This window comes from Giraffa tippelskirchi, chromosome 1, assembly GCF_054371585.1.
Source record: "Giraffa tippelskirchi isolate mGirTip1 chromosome 1, T2T-mGirTip1v1.2.pri, whole genome shotgun sequence".
Taxonomy (NCBI): Eukaryota; Metazoa; Chordata; class Mammalia; order Artiodactyla; family Giraffidae; genus Giraffa; species Giraffa tippelskirchi.
The window spans coordinates 15897399-15921665 of NC_137275.1; the positions used below are offsets into that span (position 1 = coordinate 15897399).

General features: G+C 39.0%; 1 protein-coding gene across 4 annotated transcripts in view; it reads right to left on the reverse strand.

The window, feature by feature from the left end:
* The window catches only part of ARHGAP24 (Rho GTPase activating protein 24), a 556594-nt gene that overhangs the window by 162982 nt on the left and 369345 nt on the right, over positions 1–24267 (reverse strand). The window contains exon 1 of one of the 4 annotated variants that reach the window (XM_081497531.1): positions 5798–6301. The exons of 2 other annotated variants lie outside the window; for them this stretch is intronic. The gene's annotated coding sequence lies outside the window, so the exon portion shown is untranslated. Of the gene's footprint in view, positions 1–5752; positions 6302–24267 lie in introns of those variants that run through there. One more of the 4 variants, XM_081497714.1, reaches the window with a different exon arrangement.

A 24267-nucleotide genomic window follows, 5' to 3' on the forward strand; every position in this document is an offset into this window, starting at 1 on the left:
CAGAGGTCCTGGAATTGATAAAGAGGTACGTTTCATGTCAAGAGATTGTTGTCCATAGTGGGCTAACCAGGTGAATACAAAATTTGGCAAAATGATACTAAGTAATCAGTCTATTTCTGTCTGGGTGTGTTAGGTTGTATTAGTAATGCCTTGTAATTTTCTGCATTTCTTTAAAAATTTTTTTTTACTGGAGTATAGTTGCTTTACAATGTCGTGGTAGTTTCTGCTGTACAGCAAAGTGAATCAGCTATATGTATACATGTATACCCTCTTTTTTGGATTTCCTATCTGGAATCTAGAAAAATGGTACAGATGAACCTATTTGCAGAGTAGAAATAGAGACACAGACATAGAGCACAAGTGTATTTCTCCAAGAGGAGAAATGGGAGATGGAATGAATTGGGAGATTGGGATTTACACATACACTCTACTATGCATAAAATAGATAACTAAGGAGAACTTACTGTATAGCACAGGGCACTTACTCAGTGCTCTGTGGGGACCTAAATTTTCTGTATTTCAAATGTTTTGGCATTTGGGCTTTATTGACCATAAACAAGCTGCCCCTTCCAGGGCAAGCCAATTCCTAAAGATAGGAAAGACTAACCCAGAGCATGCCTTTTTAAGCAAATAAATCAATTCTGAGCCCTGATCCTAATCAGGCCCTTTCTCTGACTCTCACAAGGCACTCATACTCTGGGCTAATATCCATTTGCCCTAGGCATCTCAGAACCAGGTACGAAGACAACTAGAGACTTTCTAAGCCCCCGAGACTGCCGAAATTATTCCAGCGATCCAAGCCTAAGCCTGCTTACCCTACTTTGTCTGTTCTTCCCCAGTTTAGTTCAGTCACTCAGTCGTGTTCAACTCTTTGTGACCCCATGGACTGCAGCACACTAGGCCTCCCTGTCCATCACCAGCTCCCAGAGTTTACCCAAACTCACATCCATTGAGTCGGTGATGCCATCCAACCATCTCATCCTCTGTCGTCCCCTTCTCCTCCTGCCCTCAATCTTTCCCAGCATCAGGGTCTTTTCAAATGAGTCAGCTCTTCGCATCAGGTGGCCAAAGTATGTGTTCTGCCCCAAGGGAAGCACAATAAAGGCTCTTGCCCATGCTTTCCTCTTTCTCTCTCTCTGCCTTCTGACCAACCCTGGGGCTTCCCTGTGTGGCCCTTCAAGACACGATGTGTCCAGCCTTCTGAAACTGGGTAGCACTCTGTCTTTGCAATGGTAATCATCTCCTGATCTGTTGTTCTCACTCTGTATCTAAATAATAATAAACCCAACATTTTAATTATTTCTTTAATTTTTAAAATCTTTACTTAGTTTTGTTTTTAAATTTTTGACCATGCCACATGGCATGGGAGATCTTAGTTTCCCGACCAGGGATTGAAAATTTGCCCTGTACATTGGAAACAGAATCTTAACCACTGGACTCCCAGGGAAGTCTCCAAAGCCTGCATTTTAAAGTTGAGTTCTTACATTAACTTATAAAGAAAAGGAGATACTTCCTTATGGCTACAAAGTAATTCCTCTTAACACATTGATGTGTTCTGATAAGAGTTATTCAATAAGCAAAATCCCACGCTGCAGGAGAACAGGAATTAGAGAAGGGACAGGCTCTAGTGTGTTTTATACTTTATCATAAAATATATTTCTAAGGAGGCTGATCTTGAAAATACTCTGTCACAAAAGAACATCTAACAGTCAGTATTTATTGACTTTGCAGTGTTGGAATAGAATTCTTGAACATTCCCTGATGATCCAAAATGTTTGTAACAGGAAACTCTGCAATAATTTTTTGGTGATGGTTTTTTGGCCTTTAGAGATATCTGGAAATTGTAATTTTATTCTCTTGAAGTGATCATTCAAATTATATATGGATGAAAATTGTTTGGCTATTAAAATATAAAGAGCTTAATTGTCTGTTAGTATTTCTTAAAAATTATTTGTTTTGTGTGGTAGAGGGTAGCTATTGGAGGAGACTGGTTAAACATTGGGGTCAGGTTTGAAGCCTGCCCAATGGGGCTTCCCAGTTGGCCCTAGTGGTAAAGAACCCTTCTGCCAATGCAGGAGATGTCAGAGACTTGGGTTTGATCCCTGAGTTGGGAAGATCCCCTGAAGGAGGGCATGGCAACCCACTCCAGTATTCTTCCTTGGAGAATCCCATGGGCAGAGAAGCCTGGTGGGCTATGGTCCACGGGGTTGCAAAGAGTCAGATATTACTGAAGCAACTTAAGCATACACTAGTAGAAATAATTTAAGGGTTGTAAAAACAACCTTATACTGGTTGTAAAAATATGTAAAAAATATGGAGATGCATTTTGTGTGGAGGTCTGTCACAATCTGGGCCCACCTGCTAGCAACCAGACTCTACCCATCCTGTTTACTTAGAAGACACACTGGATTCAAGACAGATGAGGCAGACCTCCTGAGAAGACTTGTAGAAATGTTTTTCATCACGGTCTCCAGTGGAGAACTGCCTGCAGCCACCTGCTCCTATAGCAGCTGCCAGGTTCTTGCAGCCCAGGGGTCCACTAAGCAGTCCAGAGCTTATCTGGACACTCTATAGCCTCAGGGGGACATCTATCAGAAAAACAGATCATACACCCTGCCTTCCATGTTTCTTGTCCAGAAACAATCTGGGCCTACTTTAGGGAATCTTGAAATAATAATTAAAAGTTGTGTGAATGCTCATGGCTTCACCTGAATGTACAGTACTTCATGAGGAATTAATAGGCAAAATAGAACCTAATTACCTTAATGCTAAGCTGGTGGGTCAGATGGTAAAGCGTTTGCCAGCAATGCGGGATATCCCCTGGAGAAGGCAATGGCAACCCACCCCAGTACTCTTGCCTGGAAAATCCCATGCATGGAGGAGCCTGGTAGGTTACAGTCCATGTGGTTGCAAAGAGTCAGACACGACTGAACGACTTCACTTTAAGGTAAAAAAGACAACCGATACTACTTTAAACCAATCCCATACACTATAAATCATATTTAATCTCAATTTACCAAGAGTCTTCAAGACAGGGTAACCATATTGCTATGTGCAAACATTTCTTGATAAAGCCTAGTAGCAGACTAGATGGCTAAGAGCATGAATAGCAGGAACACTAAGTGAGATATGGTCATTACCTGCCTGGGAGCCATTTATCAATCCAGTTTTTCCCAGTGATCATCACATTTCCTGCTCAGAGAGGGAGCATTTGTCTCTTGATCTCAGGGAGGTGGGTCTTCCTCCAGGAGGTAAATCATAAATTGCTTTCTTACCCAAGAAGAAAGAGATTGAGTGTAGGTCAAAAGAAAGCAGGTTCAGTAAATTAAGTATTTACCAAGTTTAAAGTCTAGAATCAGGTATAAAGCTAAAAGAAGAGAGGAAGAGAGAATACAATGTGTTAAGAAAATTAAGCTTTAAAAGAAAAAAAAATAGAGATAATCATAAAATTTATAAATAAAGCCTAATCTTTTCCTTTAACTAGGAGTACTTAATTGCATAGACATAAACGTGTTTGCATAGACTAGCATGTGCTTTGAGGTCAGTACCTATAATCTCTAAATCTTTTTAAACCTCTTTGTGTGCTATGGTAAGCTAGTTATCTAAAGAATAAATGTGGACACTATTTAAGGCATTTCTTGGCTGCTTACACTGATTGTGGTTCATCAAAGAGATGACAAAGTTTCTAAGGCAGAAGGTGACCGTGGGTACAGATGGACACACCACATTCAAACATATCGGACTGCACTCATCATAGAGATAGGACTTCTCTGGTGGCTCAGCGGTAAAGAATCTGACTCCAATGCAGGAGACACAGGTTCAATCCCTGTATTGGGAAGATCCCCTGAAAAAGGAAATGGCAACCCACTCCAGTTGCTTGAGAAATCCCATGGACAGAGGAGCCTAGCAGGCTACAGTCTATGGGGTCACATGAGTCAGACAGGACTTAGCAACTAAACCACAACCACCACCATCATAGAGACATGAATACTCTCGTGTTTATAAAACAATGATAAGAGGTCCTCCACTACCTCTTTCCAGTCCTGGTGATAATGTTATGTTACACCCTTTTAAATAAGCATCACATTTTAGATGGAGGCAGCCGAAAAGTCAAGGTATTAATAGTACAGATTCTAATATGGAAAGGCCAACTAATCATGAATTCTTTATACACCTCAAGTTTCATATCTATCAGATGAAAATATTTCTGTCCTAAACTCATAGAAAGCACGACAATGTTAAATCCAGGTGTTTTCTGCTCACCATTCCACAGTGTTGTAACGAAGCCTAAAAGCAAGAATCCATGAAGAGTGGATCCACGGGGCTCAGCAGTTCAAGTGTATGTGGCAACAGCTGACATTCTAGTTTAGAAGATCAGTGTCTTTAAACTGACATAATTCAAAAGCAGGACAAAAAATTTTCATATTGTATATTATTTGTTAAGTGTTTTGAACAATTTCAATGTTTACTGCATTTTAATACATCTTATGTTACTTTATTAGCTTTCCAAGTCTACCTAAATGAAAATAAATTTTAAATAAAATTTTTAAATCTATACTTTTTAAACGAATTCTAATTTTATCAATCTAGGCAACAGGACTCAACTTGATTAAGACAAATAAGTATATTCCACAGGTAGGTTGAAACCATGTCTTATTGAGAAATTTTGCTCTGGGCTTCATTTCTGCAGACTTTGAATTTCCTTCAATATGCTATTGTTCTTTCATTAGACTTATAAATTTGAGCAGTTGAAGTACTTTTCATATCCCATTACGCTTACTCCTCATTTTAACGTATTGTTTTCCTCTCCCTGTAAAATTTGATAGCTTTTTCAAACTTTTGCTCATCCTATTTTTACTACCCAATTCCCAAGAGCTTTCTTTTTTACAGCATGTGTTTTATTAATACAAATCTCCTGTATATTTATTTAGATATAATAATATACTATATCTCCTTTACATTTTGCATAAGTCCGTTAAGTAGCTAATACACAAAACTGGTGCAGTACTAAGGCCTGTCAGCTTAGTCAAGGGTACATTTTGGATTCCTGTTTTATTCCTAGCAAGCACATACTCCATGACCCCACATGCCTTCACAAACAAACACTGCAGTTGTATCGTCCTTGTGCACACCAAATGCAAAGTTCCACAATTTAAAATATGCTGATAACAAAAGCTTCAGGAGCTGATTAAATTAATAAGTACATCAAAATATAGCTAAGTAAAATTTGTTTTTCTTTTGATTCTCAGTTTCTTTTTTTTTTAATTATACCCTCCCACCACCACACACACACCATTGGCCAAGCATAAGTTTTCATTTCCACAAGCAAAAACACAGAAAACTCCCATGTTACTTTTATCACCAGAACAGACCCTAAGGCATTCTGCTCTCTCCAAAGTTTCACGTATTAAAGCATAAGCAAATAATACACCCCAGCAGGTACTCCAAAAAACAGCAATCCAGATTTCTATCGGAAGCAGTTTTCACTTTCAAATCAGTGCTGGAATCCCGTCTATGAACAGCTCAATCATTTGGCAGCAGCGATCAATGAAAGAATCCAAGCATACGGCACCAAACTGATCACACTGCATGGTAAGAACAGCAGTTCGTCCAATCTGTTGCCATAATTTGGGCACCGTGCAGCACGGAATGAATCACGACAAAACAATAAATAAAACCACACACAGTCTAGGTCCTGAATTTGCACTGACAGAAACATCCCCAAATGAGCAAACACAGTTGACAGCAATACCTGGTAAGTTGCCTCCAAAGTAATAAGAAAGCACCCAGCTCTCACCTTGCACAAACAGACACTTCAGTGGTCAGTGACAAACGCAGGCTGTGCTTGCAGGCAGGGAGAGGGAGCCAGCTGCTCTGTCCTGAGCCGCTTAAGCACAGTTCAGCCCTGCTGCCGCTGGGGTCCTACTCTCTGTTGGTTCCCGACGGTTTCTCCCATGACTCCATCACGCAGGAATGGAAACCAACCGCTGCCCTTGCCCCAGCACTAGCAGGTTCCCCAGCTACTGAGCTCAGGTAAAAATGCTGAGTCGTGCAAGGTCATTGCAAGGTGAACGGGGGGCAAAAGGAATGAACAGGGGAAAGGGAGGGACCATCAAGGAAATACTGTAAACTTAAGACACCTTGCTTTTCAAGAGATTTTGAACTCCGTAAATCAGAGCTGCAACAATAGTCAGAGAAGCAGTAAATCTGAGAAGCCCCGAATGGCTCAGTGCCAATCTGCTAAGCCAGAGGCACTCTTGAATAATCTCTCTCTCCCGCCTTCTCTCTCTTTATCACACACACACACACACATACACATGCACACATACACACGGACTTCACTGTAGCTATTCTAATAGATCAGACATTCTTTTCAAGCCAAAAAGTTTTTTGTACGTCTTTTTCATGTGCTTTTTGCTCAGTCACTAAGTCATGTCCGACTCTTTGCGGTAACACAGCTTAAAGAAAGATCTTAGAAAATTAAAGTACTTGCCAAAATCAAAATAAAATAATTCTTTTCAGAATAAAATCATTTTTGATCCATAAACTAATTCACATTAGCAAAGTCTTGCTCTGGGGACACATATTTGAATTATGCAAATCCCCCATATTAAAAAGACAGTAAAGATGTGTCTATTTCAGAGATGACTGGCAAAATCAACTAAAACTTCTCATAAAATTTCCTGCCATCTTTTTCAAGATTAGTCTTGACTGATGCACATTTTAATTTGGAGAGATTTCAGAAAGGCGTTTCTGGCCTAAAATATAATCATTTTGCATGTAGATGTGCTAGGCAGATACAAACATGCTTATAAATGTTTCCCTGTAAAGTCTGTCTAGGTTTGTTTTTAAATTGGGGTACAGTTGTTTATAGTGTTGTATAACCAAGTGAAGCAGGTATATGTGTGTGTATATATATATATATATCCCCTCACTTGTGGCCCACCCTCACATCCACCCCATCCCACCCCACCCCACCCCATCCCACCCACCTAGGTCATCATAGAACACCAACTGAGCTAAGCTCCCTGCCCTATACAGCAGGCTTTTATTTATCCTATTTTGGTTTTCCCATCCAAAGTGGAGAAGAAACAGTTTCTAAGCTTGCCAAAACATTAAACATATTTCTCTTTGTTGTGTTTTCTTTTTTATTCTTACAGGTAAGCCATTATTCACTGAAGATTAGATTGATCGCATTAACAGGAAATTATTCTTACTCTTTAACCACTTTCCTCTCCCCTCCTTCTCCAACCATGTAACATGAGCAACTCATCTAACCTCCTAAACATCGGGTTTATAATCTATAAAATGGGGATTTACTGCCAACGTCTGCTCTGGCTCCCCGCTGGGTCAATATGAGGATGAAATGAGACAGTACATAGGAGCAAATGCTTTATAAACTGTAGCGGGCTAGAAAAAAAAAGTGTACTTATTGCATTTTCCACCCTTCTGTTGCCCTAGTTTGGTACTGGGACTAGTGAATTACTTTTGTGTACTCAAGGAGGACTCCTCAGGCTTCATGGGAGAGTGTTTGTTTCAAGTGGGCTATAAATAGAGTCCAAGATTTTACTGAACTGCTGTCCTCCTGGTGGCAGATCTTGACGGCAGTGACCACATGGCCAGAGTCAGGCCATTATGAACAACATAAGCTCTGTCTGGTCTTTCAGGACAAATGAGACCAGCTGAAAGCCTGGTAGAAAATGCTCTCGAGCATGACTGGTTTCACGGTTTCTGGTGTCTAGGAGTAAGACTGTATTTAAGGATGTTGCCCAGGAGGATTAATGAAGGGGAAAGTTTGGGGAGAGAATGCCAAGTTCACTGCTGAGTTAATTCAGTAACAAATGCATCAAGCCATTCATGCTAATGTTCCTACATTTATGTATGCATTATTTGGAGATTAGGTTGAGGGAGGGTAAAGGAAGGAGACCAATGGGAAACAGGAAAGGAGTTAACCTATGAACACATGTCTCCTAAGACACACAGGGCTGGGGGCTTCACAAATGTTATCTCAGTTAATCCTCGTAGATGCTATGAGGTAATTGGTGTTATTCCCACTGTATTGCTGTTGTTCAATCGATCAGTTGTGTCCGATTCTTTGTGACCCCATGGACTGCAGAAAGCCAGGCTTCCCTGTCCTTCATTATCTCCCAGAGTTTGCTTAAACTCAAGTCCATTGAGTGGATGATGCCATTCTATCCCATTTTATCAATGAGAATAATTTGCCTGCACACTGTTACTGGTGAGTGGTGGGGCTTGAACTATAATCATGGTCTGCCTGGCCTTGAACTTGGAGGAAATCTGTTGATTTATAACTTTCTCAAAAGAAGAACAGAAATAAAATGTGCTTTATAAATAGAGGGAGTAGAGAAGACAAGAATGCAATTATCACAAAACCTTGAGAGTATCTGCCAGGCAAGTTAGCTTTTATAAAGAGCACAGAAATGTTTAGAAAAAAAATTTTTTTTAACAAGGAAGTTGATGGAGGATACAGACAAAAAATAATAATAGTTTTTGTTAATATGTGTCTATAATTTTTTTTTAATGGATCTGGCCTGTCTTCAAGCTGAAGATGAATGTCTATTTATTTTTTACAGAGAGGAACAGAATATGTGGTTATTTAAACTAATTTTTATTGGTGTACAGTAGTTTTACAATAGTGTGTTAGTTTCTACTGTACAGCAAAATGAATCAGCCATACATATACACACATCCTCTCCCGTTCGGACTTCCTTCCCATTTAGGTCACCACAGTGCCTTAAGAAGGGTTCCCAGTTGCAGTTGGTAAAGAATCTGCCTGCCAGTGCAGATGTGGGTTTGATCCCTGCCATCTTTTGTTGGGAAGATATATGTGTGGGAAGATCCTCTGGAGAAGGAAATGGCAACCCCATTCCAGTATTCTTACCTGGAGAATTCCATGGACAGAGGAGCCTGGCGGGCTATAGCCCCATGGGGTTGCAGAGTCAGACATGACTGAGCAACTGAGCACATGTGCATAGATGCATGTGTATGCATATATGCTATGCAGTGTATTCCAAAGATGTGAGTTTACAGGTGTTTCTATATAGTAGACTACCACTCCGTTTTTCATGAGCATTGTTTTATTTTAATTTGCTTAAATTACAAGATCCTTAGAAATGCCCACAAGGGAGCAAGGCAATCTCTTACCCTTAAATGTAGCAGACAAGGCATTTTTTTCAACTACAGTTTGCAGTACTGTATCAGAGTCACAATTTTCAGTTCCCTGAGTCTGAGGATGTTAACAAAACACCAGGTTCTTTCTACTAGTTTTATTGGACTGCTAGAAGCAGAGCCTGAAATGCAGCCCTGCATGGTATGTATTTCTGCTCTCCTCATTTTAAGTGGCACTGCCAGCTGAAAGAGAAACCTTGAAATTATATCTGCGAGCCAGCAGGGCAATTCACACCAAATCCTTCACACAGGCTAATTGTTCGTGCCTTCAATCTCCCTTTCCCATATTTTTACAATCTTCTCTGAGAATGCCACTGGCTGATGATACTTTGCCTCTGCTTTTAATACTCTCATCTGCAAACTGCACCATCCAACATCACTTCATAAAACCAGTCTCTTCATCCTTGCCAAATCTAGCCTTAAAAAGAAAACTAAATTTCAAAATCTTGGAGCTAGAATCAGTGTGTTGCAGATATTTTCTTTAAAGAGATAAACATAACTGAGCCACTGATTAAACTAGTAATAAGTCAAAATAAATAGCAGAGAAAAAGAATAAAAACAGGAACTTTAATATTTTTTCAGGTTAAATACTGAATAAAAACCCAAAAGCACTAACATCATCCTGAATAGCCAATCAGCCCACATAAAATAAGGTAAAAGGCCTTCAGCTATTTGGCATTCATTTCATTGCTATTTTTGCTCAGAATACACATTTTGACATTTACTACAACCCTCTTGTTCTATGGCACCATAGTTAACTAAAGAGCAAGTAAAAAAAAGTTACTCTATAAAGAAGCCAATGATGACATATATGGTGGTGGTGGTTTAGTCGCTAAAGTATTGTTCGATTCTTGCGACCCATGGATTGTAGCCTGCCAGACTCCTCTGTCCATGGGATTTTCCTGGCAAGAATCCTGGAGTGAGTTGCCATTTTCTTCTCTGGGGTAGCTTCCCATCCCAGGGACTGAACATGGGTCTCCTGCCTTGCAGGCAGATTCTTTACCGACAAAACCACCATACAGCAAAGTGGAAAAGCTGCTTTCTCTTATTCCCAAACTCATTTTATTTCTGAAGAAAGGATAAAAACATAACCATGTCAGAATTATTATTATTTTTTTTTAAATTTAGAAACTACTGCAGTGATCTTTCAACGAAATAAAAATCTACTGGCAAAGTTTTCAATTATCTCTCAAATCAAAAAGAATGAAAAAGGAAACATCATTTCTGGCATTTTCTGCCAATTGTTATACTGTCCTATTAAAGCATTTGGTTTTTCAAACACTTCAGCTAGTGTTTTCTTGAGTATAATTTCACAGAAGAAAATACAGAAGAGCACATTGCATCCTCTCTTTCTCTGTCTCAGAAACTTCATTTCGAGACCCTGATTTCAAATCATGTAATACCATAAAAAAGGCTGAGTGCCAAAGAATTGATGCTTTCAAACTGTGGTGCTGGGGAAGACTTGAGAGTCCCTTGGTCTGAGAGATCAAACCAGTCAATCCTAAAGGAAATCAACCTTGAACATTTGTTGGAAGAACTGATGCTGATGCTGAAGCTTCAATACTTTGGCCACCTGAGGCAAAGAGCCAACTCATTAGAAAATACTCTGCTGCTGGGAAAGATTGAAGGCAGGAGGAGAAGGGGATAAAACAGGATGAGATGTTTGGATGGCATCACTGACTCAATAAGCGTGAGTCTGAGCAAACTCCTGGAGATGGTGAAGGACAGGGAAGACTGGCATGCTGCATTCCATGGGGTCAAAAGAGTCAAACATGACTGAGCAACTAAATAACAACAACAACAAATGAAAAGAAACTTGTATTAAAGTTTAAGTGTATAAAGAAAGCATTTGGAAGCATGGGCCAATATTTGCAATGGGTAAAAAAGCAGATAAGATGGTTTGGTTTTCTGCTTGGTTCTTGCTTCCTTTCCTAATGATGACACCTTCCTGATATGCCCTACTGGCAGTATTTAACTTCACACAGATATTAAAGGAGGTCTGGCCTGCAATCCTTATAATCTTTCCATTAGGGTGGAACTGGGTTCCTAGATGAGTAGAATTTGGTTGTTTCTAGTTTGTAACCTAATGAGAAAAACTATTTTTCTAACACATTTTTCCCTGCCACTCCCTTCAATTTAATTCCTTTACTTGGGCCTTAGAAACAACTCCACATGATAATAACTATTATTAGCGATGGAGAGCAAATATTGTTAAAACATTGAAGGTCATTTAGGGAAAAATTTAAAGTAATCTGAAATGTGTAAGCTTTTAGATTGTCAGTCATTTTATGTAGATGTTTAAAGATACATATGTCAGGTCTCTTAATGTGTATACAGTAAAATCCTGAAACTGAACACTTCCTGAGTAGTAAAAATTTACTGTATCTTGAAACATAATTTTGTTTTGTACTGAAGACATTTTTCTCCTGAAGGCAAAATTATGTTTCTATTCATGTCTCTCTTCTCTATGCTGTAAATAATCACTATCCTGATTTTACTGAAAGTTTTCCTAAATACGTTCAAGTGGTTTTAGAAAAAAACACTTAGGAGTATAAATTAGGAGGGAAAAAATTCTGAAGATTATCATTTTGTGAACACAGGGAAAGGAATTTCTGGGTATTTAAAGTCACTTTAAAATGTGCAATCAGGAGCATTGGAGGTATTTGAAATTTTCATAAAAATACAGTCTTGCAATATAATTGTCACCCACGTACAGTGTGACAGGCCATTATAGTCAGGTGGTCAGAGGAAAAGCTTTCAGTCACCTGGCAACCTGGAGTAGGTGATTATAGCCTCAGATGCTGTTCCACCAACATCCTTCAGTAAGGGCTCCTTTTGGAAGCCTGGGACCCTTTGGGACCTGGGTACTTCTGTTTTCTACTAAGTAGGTCCTTGAGGGTAAAACCTTCAAAACATCAGTGTCAATGTCCCTTGAAAGTGAAATTGTTAGTCACTCAGTCATGTCCAACTCTTTGGGACCCATGGACTCTAGCTCACCAGGTTGCTCTATACATGGAGGGTCTTCCAAGGTGGCTCAGTGGTAAAGAATTCATCTGCCAGTGCAGGAGACTTGGGTTCGATCCCTGGGTCAGGAAGATCCCCTGGATAAGGAAATGGCAACTAACTCCAGTATTCTTGCCTAGAGAATCCCATGGACAGAGGAACCGGGCGGGCTACAGTTCATGGGGTTGCAAAGAGTTGGACATGACTTATCGACTAAACAGCAACATTAATAGCAATGAGACAACAGGAACAATTTTATTTTTGATCTTTTTTCTATTTTCTAAATATTCTGCAATGATCGTTACTACCATATAGTAAAAAGAAAGGAAGATGGAAAAAAGACGAAAAAAAGAAACCAATAACTCTAGATCATAATATTTGGGAATCATTTTTGAAAAAAACATTTCAGAACTAACTCACCCATGTTTATAATCTCTGCAAGTGGAAATGTTCAGTCATTATACCTGTTATTATCATTTCTCTTACCAACTGTATTAAGGGTATCTGTGTACATACAAAGAGAAGGAACATGGTGCACATCTTACTGGTGAAAAATGATCAGAGTTTTGGAATAACTGTGCTGTGCTCAGTCACTGAGTCATGTCTGACTCTTTGCAACCCCATGGATTGTACCTGCCAGGCTCTTCTGTCCATGGGGGTTCTCCAGGAAAGAATACTGGAGTGGGTTGCCCTGCCCTCCAGGGGATCTTCCCAATCCAAGGATCGAACCCAGGTCTCCTTCAATGCAGGTGGATTCTTTACCATCTGAGCCACCAGGGAACCCCTCTGCTGTTCAGTTGCTCAGTCATGTCCAACTCTTTGTAACCCCACGGACTGCAGCATGCCAGGCTTCCCTGTCCTTCACCATCTCCCAAAGCTTGCTCAAACTCATGTCCATTGAGTCAGTGATGCCATCCAAACATCTCACCCTCTGTCCCCTTCTCCTCCTGCCTTCAATCTTTCCCAGCATCAGGGTCTTTTCAAATGAGTCAGTTCTTCATATCAGGTGGCCAAATTATTGGAGCTTTGGCTTCAGCATCAGTCCTTCCAATGAATATTCAGGATTGATTTCCTTTAGGAAAGACTGGTTTGATCTCCTTGGAGTCCAAGGGACCCTCAAGAGTCTTCACCAACACCACGGTTCAAAAGCATCAATCCTTCAGTGCTCAGCATTCTTTACAGTCCAACTCTCACATCCATTCATGACCATTTGAAAAACCATAGCTTTGACTATACGGACCTCTGTTTGCAAAGTATAAGTAGAGAACCCCTACTTATTCCTAAAAGGGGAATGATGAACTAACAGTATATACAATCAAGAAAATCTATTGTCTTCTAAAAAAAGAGCTTGCTTTAGTGCATATTTTACAGAGCTCTATTATGTAAAGTCAATATAAATTTAACCAGGGTGCCTCAACACACTCCAGTTTTCTTGCCTGTAAAAATCCCATGGACAGAGGAGCCTGGTGAACTACAGTCCATGGAGTTGCAAAGAGTTGGACATGACTGAGCACTTGTCAGCAGCAGCAAGCAGGGTGCCCAAGGGAGAGACTGCATTGCTGAAGTAACTTGGGCCTTACTTGCACTTTTGTTTGTGTATATCTTCTGACCTAACTAGGAACCAGCTGGTAGAGAACCCAGGATTACAAGAAAATAAACAAACATCAGCCTGTTAATTAAGTGGCAGACTCATTGAGGACCTGAAATAGAAAGACCAAATTCATGCACACTGAGCATTTTAATTTTCATAGTTAAGTCATAGCCATATGTTTTCCTTTTTAAATTGAATACTATTTTTCTAACATGTTCATAAGGAGAAACAGGTTCATTAGCTAAGCAGGGTTGTATTTCAAGGGGATGAATTTTGCTCTTTAAACAAAAAGTCAACACAAATAAAACTGAGAGCACACTACGCTCTTCAGAGATTACTGAGCTAGAGGATCAAAACATAAAAGTGTGATATTCACAAAACAACAATCTCCAACAGACTTTAAGGAAAACAGTAAATTCTTCTACTTATTTATATCATTGTTTGGACTGTGACTAAACAAACGTGTGTGTTTGCATTATTCCTACTCTTTAGTTGGGCTACTGTTAGAATTTCAGAGTTATTTTTGGAAGCTGAATAAAGTTTGAATACACCTAAATTATATATTTATGTAATGAGCTAACATCATGGGTTAAATTTCATCTTGGTTTGCTAAAAATTTGAGAAACACATGATTTATTCATTCATATAGAAATTACAGTAAAAGATCTGTTTTATGGATTCTATTCTATCATGAAAAAAGACAATATTTTTTAGTTTAATCTATTCAAGAGGAATGATCCCATTTTGTCTTCTGTTTAAAATTTAGAACAAGTTTTTGTTTAAATTAAATATCTTAGTATTAAAGAAAATGATATATATAGCTCCCTCAACTATACACTGTGTGTGTGTATCTATTTATTCACTATCTGTCTACATAATGCACACACACACATTCCAATCTTTGTCCATGTGTAGTGTTTTATGTGGTTATTGTCATAGTTCATCCATAAATTTTTAAATACTATTTCACTTTGAATATTTTATAAGCATTTTCCTTGTATCAAGAATCATCAAATGAGATACTGCAAAAAAAAAAAAAAGCAAAACACTTTTCAAATTGTAAAATATATAAATAAAATTATTATTTTGTTTGCTATTTTCAATGTTTGAATAATATTCTTTTGCATGGTATAATACAGCGTATTTGTATGTTACTCTATTTGGAGGCATAAACTTAGTTTTCAGTGGGTTTTTTTTTCTTTTTTAATAAATTACACTACTCTACCACTAGGAATATTTTTGTTTTTCTGTAGATTTCTTTTTTCAAAGCCTTAGAATGAATTTCTAGGAAAAAGGATCATTACGTTAAAAAGTTTAATCTAATTGGGAGCTTTCTTCTGATGGCAAAAAATTAGCATATATTAATTTTAAAGTACCTCTTTTGGAGACAGAATGTGAGTGAATAAGCACATTTACAAGTATTTTTTTTATAAATTATTTTGGATACTTTAATCCATATACCAATTTTTTGTGTTCTGATGGTTCAAGTTGTTTGTACAAATTTTGTAACCAGGCTTATTTTTATCCATAGAACAAGGACAGACATTTATCCCAATAAAACATTAGATACAAGCTGGTGCTGATCCCCTGTTTCATTTATACGTGAGGATAAGTTCTAAGTGACTTCTTCTACATTCTGGTTACCATACATCCATGTCACCCAAAGAAACCACTGCAATTTTTATTTGATAAATTCCATGTGTGGATCCTTTGAAGGTCTCAGAGCACATCATGCAATATGAAAAATATCATTAAAATTAATGACGGAAGAGAACAGCCATTGTTTCCATGCTGCAATTCATCAATCACTTATTCACAGTAAGAGGCATATTTAAATTTATTCACATTTTATATTTTAATAGTTGCTTTAAAATTGTATCTTGATACTCATTCAATATGTTCACATAATTTCCATATTATTTAATCTAGAAACAATACAGTACATTATAGCAGTGAAAACAAATTTGTTAGTCATATGTAAATTTGCTTTATTAAGTTGAACTTATCCAACTATATCAATAGAGCATTTTTAAGGAATTATACTCAAACATGAGACAGGAGTTTCATCCTATTAGCCTACAATAAAACACATTAGAAGTATATAAAACAGAAGGTTTAACACTGGTATAATTTTGCACGGATATCTTTTTCCTTATTCACTTTTCTTGTCTCCACCATTGCAAATTTTGACAAGGGAAAATAGAGAAATAAGGAGAATCTTAGCACCACCAAGAATTAGCAGCAAATGGAGAGGTGTCCTTGTCTGGTAGAAAGAGAACTGGAATGGGAGGCAGGGAACTCTGCTGCTTGTTGACTGAAAACCTGGGCACATCACTTTCCCTCTCCAGGTCTCAGTTTCCTTACCTGTCTAATGATATTCCAATCAGACAATGGATGCTGAGATGTCATGTAAACTGAGAATCTAAGGAGTTCCCATCAGATGTTAATCTGGACTTAATTTTATGAATTTGGTATTGGATTTTTATTGATTTTAAAATGAGCTCCGTGGCTTTTACTGCTAGGCAACTATAAATAATAACACAATATAAAGGTCTATTACAAACCTTTCAGTTCATACCAACAGTCATTCATAAAGCAAAAGATAAACGATGCAGACAAACTGAAGTCATAAGCATTTCCATTTCCATAAGCTTTTCAATCTGGCTAAATGGCGGTTGTCAAAATATTTCTTCTGATAACTACTACCCTTCACATGTCCCCTGACATCTCCCATTAAAACAACAACAAAAAAGGAATCTTTATAGCAACAAACAATCTGTCGTGACGAGGCTATTGTGACATTTTGAAAGAGAGGGGAAGATGAGGATGAGCAAGTAGGCACAGGCAATAGTGGAGGCAATAAACACCTCTCCCTCAACAGGGGATCAGTAAATGTTAACCAGCTGGAGAGAAGAAAACAAACAAAAGAAAGATTTCTTGGAGGAGGAAGAGGACTCAGCATAGGGAAGAAACCTAAAACAGGAGTCCTATTTCTCTCTAATGAAAAGTTATAAATTACCTAAAACTAGTTTTCACTGTCTCACAAAGTTATCAATGCTAAGGTTAATAATATTAGAAAGAAAAAGGGATCTGCTGACATCTAAGTGAGGCTCTTTTGATGATAAACCCAATCAACTTTGTGGTGGTCTTGAATGTCTCTTTTTCTGATTTACATAGCAACCCAATTAGGCTAACTCCTAGAGAAGGAAATGGCAACCCAGTCCAGTATTCTTGCCTGGAAAAAAATCCCATGGACAGAGGAGCCTGGTGGGCTACAATCCATGGGGTTGGGAAGAGTCAGACACCATGACTGAGCAACTAAGCACAAGCATGGAATTAGGCTAAAATGAACAAGAAAATGAAAAGAGCCCGCATGACACCAGAAGTTCACGCTTTGCCTCCTTCGTCGTGTTTCTGAGAAAAAGAAACTAATTACAGAGTAAAGACTTAATGCATATAATCATGTCCATTTTACTGATAAGGAAAATGTAGCTTAGGAAATCAATACCACTCTTGTCATAATATCAATATCATTCATCAAGTGGTCAATAATTCAACATTTTCTTAGGTCTAAATCAAGGAGGGATGGATATAGGCACTTGGATTTTAACAGCCAAGATAATGGGAATGTCAAACACAAATCATGCTAAGAATTTAAGCAAAGAAACTAGCCAGCTGGGACAGATCTCAACCTAGAACCAGGATCTGGGGTACAGGGCCATGATTTTGTATTAAATATCTCAGAAAAGTCTCTACATTAAAAGGATTATTTTCACTGTACTATTTATACTTGGTGTTAATCATATGATAATATGTGAAACTCTTAATTCCAATAAAATGAATTATGTGCAAAAACTCTAAATTGTTACTTATTACTTATCAAATAAATGATTCAATAAATTTTCACACCTACATTCTATGATGACTTCTAACTTCCATCCACCTACTTCTCTCTTAAGGATATAATGGACACCTATCAAGCAAGATCTGCTTTACTATTTAGGTATCTTTCACTTTAAGGAATTGACCATGAATCATAGATATGAAAAAGACTGTAGGAATTTTACAACTGAGGACACTGACACCTTCAAATAAAAAGTCTCTTGCTCAAAGTCCCATAAATACTGAGCATTTGACTCTGGCATAGGAAACAGTGTGGGATTCTTCATTTGGTCGTTATTTCTACTTTACTATGAAGTTTTGTCTCATGATTTTTACTCAAGTAGTTAGGTCTTTTTTCCCTATTGTTACAGATCCACTGCCTCAGATGGTCAAAAAGAGGCGGTTTATTGAGAAATCTAAACAGACTCATTCCCTGTTGCTCCTGTCCTCTCCTCCTGTGTGAATGTTGGGCTCATTGAGGTGTACCAGAGTGAAAGCGTCCATTGCTCAGTCATGTCCAACTCTTTGCAACCCCACCAGGCTCCTCTGTCCATGGAATTCTCCAGGCAAGATTAGTGGAGAAGCGTATCCATTTCCTTCTCCAGAGGATCTCCCTGACCTAGGGATCGAACCCAGGTCTCCTGCATTGCAGGCAGATTCTTGACCATCTGAGCCACCAGGAAAGTCCAAGGTATACCGAGGTGATTACTATTCTGTCATGGACTTTGCAGTGAAGACCGACCATGGCTATTTCTGATTAACTCATCTTGATATGAGGTAGTTGTACTAAAAATAAAGCAAGAAGGCGGCTCTCAAAGAGTAGACAAAGCAGCTTTTTCTGGCATTCTGACTAAGGTCTAAGTTGAGAGGAATGTGGAAAATGTCTAGCAAGTCAGCTGACTGACAGGTCATAAGAGAGAGCCATCTACTTTGAGGCAGAAAAGGGACCGTGGTGGAACTGAAGTCCAGTCTCCGTGGAGAACAGGTGTTTCATGGCACAAAACCATGTGTGTGTGTGCTTAGTTGCTCAGTTGTGTTTGACTCTCTGTGACCCCATGGACTGTAGCCCACCAGGCTCCTTTTCCATGGGGATTCTCCAGGCAAGAATACTGGAGTGGGTTGCCATGCCCTCCTCCAAGGATCTTCCCAACCCAGGGATCAAACCCAGGTCTCCCCCATTGCAGAAGGATTCTTTACTCTTTGAGCCACCAGGGAAATAATTGATGTTATTTTCCTTTACTTTCTCTTGGACCCTTGTGAGAATCCAGCCTTACATCAGGTGTTTTATTGGCTGTAATAGGACTGGCTGTACTGATAAATTATGAAAGCAAGAGGCTCTATGAAGTGACATTGGGATGACTGCAAATAGCTAATAGAAACAAATCTCCTGAAGGGAAAAAACACTACAGGAAGTCAGGGGAAGGGAATGGGAGTTACATGTCTCCATGTGAGACTCTCTGACATTTTAAAGATCATAGGTTTTATTGTTAGGGCTGGGGATAGTTTTCTTAAGGTAAACGAAGATATTTTTGGCTGGAGGAAAAATCAGTTTCAAGTTCCAAATTTTCTGTTAGTTTTATCTAGATTCTGAAGAAAGTGTGAATTAGTTTTTTGGAACTTAATAGATGCCATAGAAAATAATCTTAAGTTCAAGATACTGCTTTCAAACTTAAAACTCCCCTGCACCGACATCTGATAGAACAGTCAGGTTTATTTTAAATAGTTACTACTATCCAATAATCACATTATGAAGAAATATGAAAATTATTTTTTGAAAAGGTGAGAAATTCTCACTTGGAGCGCTGATCCTTATTATTAAAAATACAATTACTATAAAAGAAAATACTAATTATGTCACCAGCTTTTATTTCTCTAGACATACATATTTTGCACAGAAGTGATATGAACATATTTGAAAAAAATGCTAAAATCAATTTTGCGTTAATGCATGTATTGATTTTTCTCTAGCTCTTCCTGAAGATTTTGAACTTATTCATGTGATAATAAAAGATGTGAAGATTTTCTTTTTAATCAGTAAATACTTGCTCTTAGTTGTGGTTAAATCTTCATCATTAAAATTTTCTACTTTTACTATAATTATTAGTGGAATAAAATGATAAATACTCAAGTAGTGTAATAAGAAAAAACAAAATTTAGGCTAAAGGCAACCTAGAAATTTTCTTGTATAGATTAAGTAGCATGAATATAAGAAGGAGTGGCGATGGTTGATAATAAGGTAGCATCCTTGCCTGTCAAGCCAGTGTGAACAGGGAATTTCAGATTTCTGACTAGGACTCTCTATGCATCAATCATGGACATCACCAGATGGTCAATAGGGAAATCAGATTGGCTGTCTAGGTTGGTCATGATTATCCGATAATCATGATGATGTGGTCATTCACTTAGAACCAGAGATTGGCGATCAGTGCAAAGAAATAGAGGAAAACAACAAAATGGGAAAGACTAGAGATCTCTTCAAGAAAATTAGAGATACCAAGGGAACATTTCATGCCAAGATGGGCTCAATAAAGGACAGAAATGGTAGGGACCTAACAGAAGCAGAAGATATTAAGAAGAGGTAGCAAGAATACACAGAAGAATTGTACAAAAAAGATCTTCACGACCCAGATAATCATGATGGTGTGATCACTCACCTAGAGGCAGACATCCTGGAATGAGAAGTCAAGTGGGCCTTAGGAAGCATCACTACAAACAAAGCTAGTGGAGGTGATGGAATTCCAGTTGAGCTATTTCAAATCCTGAAAGATGATGCTCTGAAAGTGCTGCACTCAATATGCCAGCAGATATGGAAAACTCAGCTGTGGCCACAGGACTGGGAAAGGTCAGTTTTCATTCCAATCCCAAAGAAAGGCAATGCCAAAGAATGCTCAAACTACCGCACAATTGCACTCATCTCACACGCCAGCAAAGTAATGCTCAAAATTCTCCAAGCCAGGCTTCAACAGTACATGAACCATGAACTTCCAGATGTTCAAGCTGGATTTAGGAAAGGCAGAGGAACCAGAGATCAAATTGCCAAATCCATTGGATCATCAAAAAAGCAAGAGAGTTCCAGAAAAACATCTATTTCTGCTTCATTGACTACGCCAAAGCCTTTGATGGTGTGGATCACAACAAACTATGAAAAATTCTTCAAGAGATGGGAATACCAGAACACCTTACCTGCCTCGTGAGAAATATGTATGAAGGTCAGGAAGCAAAAGTTAGAACTGGACATGGAACAACAGACTGGTTCAAAATAGGGAAAGGAGTACATCAAGGCTGTATGTTGTCACTCTGATTATTTAAATTATATGCAGAGTACATCATGAGAAATGCTGGGCTCGATGAAGCACAGGCTAGAATCAAGATTGCCAGGAGAAATATCAATGACCTCAGATATGCAAATGACACCACCCTTATGGCGGAAAGTGAACAAGAACTAAAGAGCCTCTTGATGAAAGTGAAAGAGGAGAGTGAAAAAGTTGGCTTAAAACTCAACATTCAGGAAACTAAGATCATGGCATCTGGTCCCATCACTTCATGGGAAATAGATGGGGAAACAGTGGAAACTGTGACAGACTTTATGTTTTTGGGTTCCAAAATCAGTGCAGATGGTGATTGCAGCCATGAAACTAAAAGACATTTACTACTTGGAAGGAAACTTATGACCAACCTAGACAGCATATTAAAAAGCAGAGACATTACTTTGCCAACAAAGGACCGTCTAGTCAAGGCTATGTTTTTTCCAGTAGTCATGTATGGATGTGAGAGTTGGACTATAATGAAAGCTAAGCGCCGAAGAATTGATACTTTTGAACTGTGGTGTTGGAGAAGACTTTTGAGAGTCCCTTGGACTTCAAGGAGAGCCAACCAGTCCATCCAAAAGGAAATCAGTCCTGAATATTCGTTGGAAGTACTGATGCTAAAGCTGAAACTCCAATATTTTGGCCATCTGATGCGAAGAACTGACTCACTGGAAAAGACCCTGATGCTGTGAAAGATTGAAGGCAGAAGGAGAAGGGGGTGACAGAGGATGAGATGGTTGGATGGCATTGGCCGACTCAATGGATATGAGTTTGGGTAAGCTCCGGGAGTTGGTGATGGACTGGGAGTCCTGGCATGCTGCAGTCCATGGGGTGGCAAAGGGTCGGATACGACTGAGGGACTGAACTGGACTGAACTGAACAAGGTAATGCACTAAATCCTTCAAGTTATGCTTTAACAGTATGTGAACTGAGAACTTCTAGATGTACAAGCTGGGTTTAGAAAAGGCAGAGGAACCAGAAATCAAATTGTCAACATTCATTGGATCATAGAGAAAGCAAGAGAACTCCAGAAAATCATCTACTTCTGCTTCACTGACAACCCTAAAGTTTTGACTCTCTGGATCACAACAAACTGTGGAAATTTCTCAAAGAGATAGAATACCAGACCACCTTACCTGCCTCCTGAGAAACCTGTATGCAGGTCAGGAAACAACAGTTAGAATCAGACATGGAACAACTGACTGGTTCCTAACTGGAAAAGGAGTACATCAAGGCTGTATATTGTCACACTGTTTATTTAACTTCTATGCACAATACCTCATGTGAAATGCTGGTCTGGATGAATCACAAGCTGAAGTCAAGATTACTGGGAAAAATGTAACAATCTCAGATATACATATGGTACTAATCTAGTGGTAGAAATTGAAGAGGAACTAAAAACCCTCTTGATGAGGGTGAAAGAGGAGAGTGAAAAAGCTGGCTTAAAACTCAGCATTCAAAAAACTAAGACCATGGCATCTGCTCCCATCCCTTCATGGCAAATAGAAGGGGAAAAAGTGGAAATAATGACAGATTTTATTTTCTTAATTATGAGAGAGTCATTTCCTAGGCAGTTGATAAGAAGTCTAGGGGTCCCCAAGGAGAGAGGGGTCTGGAATTCTCAAGGAGGAAGAAAGGACAAACTTTTTTTCTTTTCTCTCTACATTCCTTAGAATTACATAACAATAATGTATCCTGCCTGAGGACAGCCTCTGGATTAAACTTTCTGGCTAATTCTGTTATCTTAAAATGTAAATTATGGGAGTAGGTCTGTCTTTACAAGGATTATATAACAATAATGTATCCTGCCTGAAGGACAGTCTCTGGATTAAACCTTGGCTAATCATGTTACCTTCCAGATGTTCAAGCTGGTTTTAGAAAAGGAAGAGGAACCAGAGATCAAATTGCCAATATCCGCCGGATCATCGAAAAAGCAAGAGAGTTCCAGAAAAACATCTATTTCTGCTTTATTGACTATGCCACAGCCTTTGACTGTGGGGATCACAATAAACTGTGGAAAATTCTTCAAGAGACGGGAATACCAGACCATCTGACCTGTCTCTTGAGAAACCTGTATGCAGGTCAGGAAGCAACAGTTAGAACTGGACATGGAACAACAGACTGGTTCCAAATAGGAAAAGGAGTATGTCAAGGATGTGTATTGTCACCCTGCTTATTTAACTTATATGCAGAGTACATCATGAGAAACGTTGGGCTAGAAGAAACACAAGCTGGAATCAAGATTACCAGGAGAAATATCAATAACCTCAGATATGCGGATGACACCACCCTTATGGCAGAAAGTGAAGAACTAAAGAGCCTCTTGATGAAAGTGAAAGAGGAGAGTGAAAAAGTTGGCTTAAAGCTCAACGTTCAGAAAACTAAGATCATGGCATCTGGTCCCATCACTCCATGGGAAATAGATGGGGAAACAGTGGAAACAGTGCCAGACTTTAGTTTTTTGGGCTCCAAAATCACTGCAGATGGAGAGTGCAGCCATGAAATTAAAAGACGCTTACTCCTTGGAAGGAAGGTTATGACCAACCTAGATAGCATATTTAAAAGCAGAGACATTACTTTGCCAACAAAAGTCCGTCTAGTCAAGGCTATGGTTTTTCCAGTGGTCATGTATGGATGTGAGAGTTGGACGGTGAAGAAAGCTGAGCGCCGCAGAATTGATGCTTTTGAACTGTGGTGTTGGAGAAGACTTTTGAGAGTCCCTTGGACTTCAAGGAGATCCAATCAATCCATCCTAAAAGAGATCAATCCTGGGTGTTCATTGGAAGGATTGATGTTGAAGCTGAAACTCCAATACTTTGGCCACCACATGCGAAGAGTTGACTCATTGGAAAAGACCCTAATGCTGGGTAGGATTGGGGGCAGGAGGAGAAGGAGACGACAGAGGATGAGATGGTTGGATGGCATCACCGACTCGATGGACATGGGTTTGGGTAGACTCCGGGAGTTGGTGATGGACAGAGAGGCCTGGCATGCTGCAATTCATGGGGTCGCAAAGAGTTGGACACGACTTAGCGACTGAACTGAACTGAACTGAATCCTGTTACCTTGGAGTATAAAACTCCACTGCTAACACTAGCAAGGGGGTACTCTTTCTGCCCCCTTCTGATGTCTATGTCACACGCTTTCTCTGTCTCCTTTATACTTTAACAAAACTTTATTACACAAAAGCTCTGAGCAATCAAGCCTCGTCTCTGGCCCCGGATTGAATTCTTCTTCTCTGGAGGCCAAGAATCCCGACATCTTTTTGTGATTCAGCAAACAACCTTTCAGTTA